The following is a 3,663-nucleotide window of genomic DNA, read 5'->3' as shown; positions in this document are numbered from 1 at the left end:
TAATTTAGTAGTGTTCGTTTACAATACGCATGCGCTGTAAAATTGGAGTAAATCAATTGGTAAGGTCGGCGTGACGTCACTTCCCGTAGAAACCGATATTCTAAAAATAGCCGAGGTGAAAACAATTACATAGTAACGAATGAAATTATCGTTAATAAGTGCTAAGCCTCCGTTTTTAATCAAATAATATCAGCCAATTATATATTCTTTTCTTTTCACTTATTTGTTTATCGTATTTACGTTGTACTGGTCAATGTTTCTAGCAAATTATTGATCGATATATATCTATTTAGGTGAAAACTTACAAATACCGAAATGTGTCATAAATATCCTACGATGTCACGAGAAGACCATGAGAGTGACATCTGATATTCTGTGTATTGTCGATGTTAATTTCGTGCATTGTCTCTTTTAAAAACCCAACACATCGTTAAATCATGCATGCATACATTAATAAAATCCAAATTATTTTTGTTTCTAAGAGTTTTTCTTATCCGTAGAGCTCTATCTGTTGGATAAAGATCTATATATAGATCTAGCCTCATAGTTTTAAGAAAATACTAAAGGACTGATCATAGACTTTCCGTTTTGCATTATAGTTCTAACATACGTAGATAAGTCTTTTAAAAAATATGAAAAGTGTACATCCCCAGGTGGGGTTGGGTGGATATTTTTGGGAGTTCGTTAATTAAATAGATACACTTTAAATGTTAAGTTTCAGCAATGTCTTTTGTTGAATTTTTATATGTGTTCTGCAGATAATATCTTTTTATTAATATTTACAGTTCAGCAGAGATAGATGAGCTGGTGTATTACACCTGTTGTGTTTCATGTGAATCAAAAGCTGGGACATACGTTTTAAAAGTAAAAATTGTATGTTGTAAGTGTCTATACAAAAGCAACAATGAAATATCACATACGTTTACAGGCTCACAACGTCTTCATTTCTAGTTTGGTACAAACAGTATTCCAAATTATGATAAAGGGCACCTGAAACCTTTTAATGAAGGCAAACTTTTTTTTAAAACATTCATTCAGTATATAAATCTTTTAATGGGGAACCACATCAATCCTGGGTAGCAGTATCGAAGAAGACATAATTCCGTCCCACTGTGATTGTAAAGTAGGGTAACAAACTACACGACAAATATGTAATTTACAAAAATTTAATCAAATTTACAATTTATGTACAACGACTGTAAAAAGATTAGTTTTGTCTCATATACAGTGCAAATATAAGTAGAAAGGATTCTGACACATAATAAAACAAATTAAATTGATTATAAAATGTGCATAAGCTGCATCTGGTGATTCCTTATTTTGTTGGTTTATTTTTATTTATTTCATTATTATGTTTTTAACATTAGCACAGTTAAAAAGACATTGTAAAATAAAATGGCCTTTGTATTAAATGCTCATGAACTAATGTGTTTCAATTATTATAATTTATTTTACCCTCATGTATTTATGATTGATATATAATCAATCTTACAAGCACATATCTGGCACAAGAACTGTGATTTAGATTTTAATTTCTTATCGAGGCTAGGATTACAGTTCAAGTATGGAGAAAAAAGTATCATACTGTTGTACTTTTTTACGAGGATTGACAATAAAAGAAAAATAAGTAATGAAAATATATATATACATTAAATTTTGTGTTCTTATTTCATATGTTGCCATTTTTACCCTACAACAGAGACCTGTATTACATTTCATTTCACAACACGAAGCTCCAGTAAAGACAAAGGATTTGTTATTTATTAAAACATATCTTTTATCTCTTAATCAGTTCAGATAATCACAATTAGCAAATAAGTAATAAACATGTGGTCCAATTAAGCCCTCCGGAATGTCACATGATGCCCTAGGGGTGGTTTATTGTATTTGAAAAAGATACTAGTGGTAATCTGACTAATTAATACACAGCTAGGGTGCCAATTAAGTATTTTTAAAAAGTGGTTTACTGTCCATTTGAAACTGGTTGGAACTGGTTTGATCAGTACTTAATCGGTTCCCCTGTAAGAAAAATAAAAGTCATTAATTCAGGATGATACAAATATTTTTTAATAGCTTTAATAGATATTTTGTCTAAATACTTAATAGAGATTTTGTCAAACTATAATAAGTAGCATCTACTTTGAAATACATTCATCCATACTTTATGCTTAATATTTTTAATATACTTTTCAATTTTCTTTGATTTCTAAAAAATTATCTAACATATGAGGTTAATGTGACGAGAATGTTATACTGACAGAAAAAGTGTTGACTCTAGGACAGGGCCGAATTCGGATAGTGCATATAAGTATTAAATTTATTATTTCGATCATTGTTAATAAAACATTCGATTATTTAATATGCAGTAGAGATGCTATATATATAATCATTATAAACTCCACTTAAAAAGCATTTAATCAATTATTTGAATTACGAAAATGCCATATAATTCGTAGTAATAACCTAGTAATTTCGTGAGTGACATAAACGTCATGATCATTGCATAATGCTATTGATTAACTAGAAAAATAGTTTTAATGAACAGTTGTGCGGTCATATTTTTATATTATGTAAATTTAATGAATGAATTTCAATACATAACGAAATGCTGACAGTAAATGTATATATATATGTGTATTTGGAAGAAGGCAACCATTTGAGCATCACGCCAAATCCACTTCTCTATCGCCGTATCGACGATCCTTGTTTCTAATCACATCTGGTAAAGTATTTTATTATATTTTTCTTTCTTCCAAATGAATATTGCATCCAGCAACACTTCAAATCGTTGGCATGGCGAAAAATATTCAATTATTCGTTCAATTCTACAAAATGCAGCAAAAAACAACGACTGTCGCTAAATACAAAATGGCGTATGTTTTCACCTCGGCTTATTGCTAGGCAACGCTCTTCAGTAAAGTGCCCGGATATCCGACCTGACCAATATGGCGGAAAATAGCCCCGGATAATATTTTCTCAAAATTTGAAGAAATTGCGGTAAGTATTTTGAAAAGCTTGTAACTAATAGATAAATTATTTTTTACTTGAATGAAATGTTAACATAACAAGTCAAAAACAATTAACTCTCTTAGGTAAATTACCAATGTTTTATCAATTGAAAACGAAAGTTGGATTTTGGGGAATTTCCGCGTGAGGCTAATAATCTTAAATATCAACCCACATTAATTAGACTTTTATTAAGCTCTTCCTTAAATGAATTTATAATATTGATTAATAATTGCAACAGCTAGTCCTATTGTATGGGGTATGATTATTAAAATGTGTGTGTACCGAAAACGAAAGTAGAAAATGGCAAATTGTTCGCGGTACGTTACGATACCGAAATCAACTTGATTTCGGTAAAGTTACCGAAATCAACTTTTCATTACCGAAATCAACTTATAAAATCTCAATTAAGCGTTTTATTATATTTTTTTCATAATAATATATTACAATAGGTTAAGTTTGACTTTCATGCAAAAAATCAGTTCGAAATAATTATTTATAATGAAGTTAGAAACAAATAACTAAATATCAAGATTATACTCAACATCACTAATTCCGCGTCATCACTTATCTCACGGTTATGGCATATTTTCATGTGACCATTGTTATAATTGGTCAGAATTGACATATTTTATTCAAACACTTGAACAACAAAGT

At 29.8% G+C, this 3,663-nt stretch overlaps 1 long non-coding RNA gene across 1 annotated transcript; it reads right to left on the bottom strand.

Moving 5' to 3' along the window:
• Positions 1-1,152: 1,152 nt before the first annotated feature.
• On the bottom strand, positions 1,153-2,950 carry LOC132752506 (uncharacterized). Its single transcript, XR_009628824.1, has 2 exons — positions 2,654-2,950; positions 1,153-2,019 (listed from the first exon to the last, which is right to left on the bottom strand). It is a non-coding gene; the product is annotated as an uncharacterized LOC132752506 (long non-coding RNA).
• Between the last annotated feature and the right edge of the window lie 713 nt (positions 2,951-3,663).

This window comes from Ruditapes philippinarum, unplaced genomic scaffold, assembly GCF_026571515.1.
Source record: "Ruditapes philippinarum isolate M1 unplaced genomic scaffold, ASM2657151v2 ctg15487_1_1_1_1, whole genome shotgun sequence".
NCBI lineage: Eukaryota > Metazoa > Mollusca > Bivalvia > Venerida > Veneridae > Ruditapes > Ruditapes philippinarum.
Note: the sequence above shows the minus strand (reverse complement) of the source record. Positions and strands in the feature narration are given on the sequence as shown.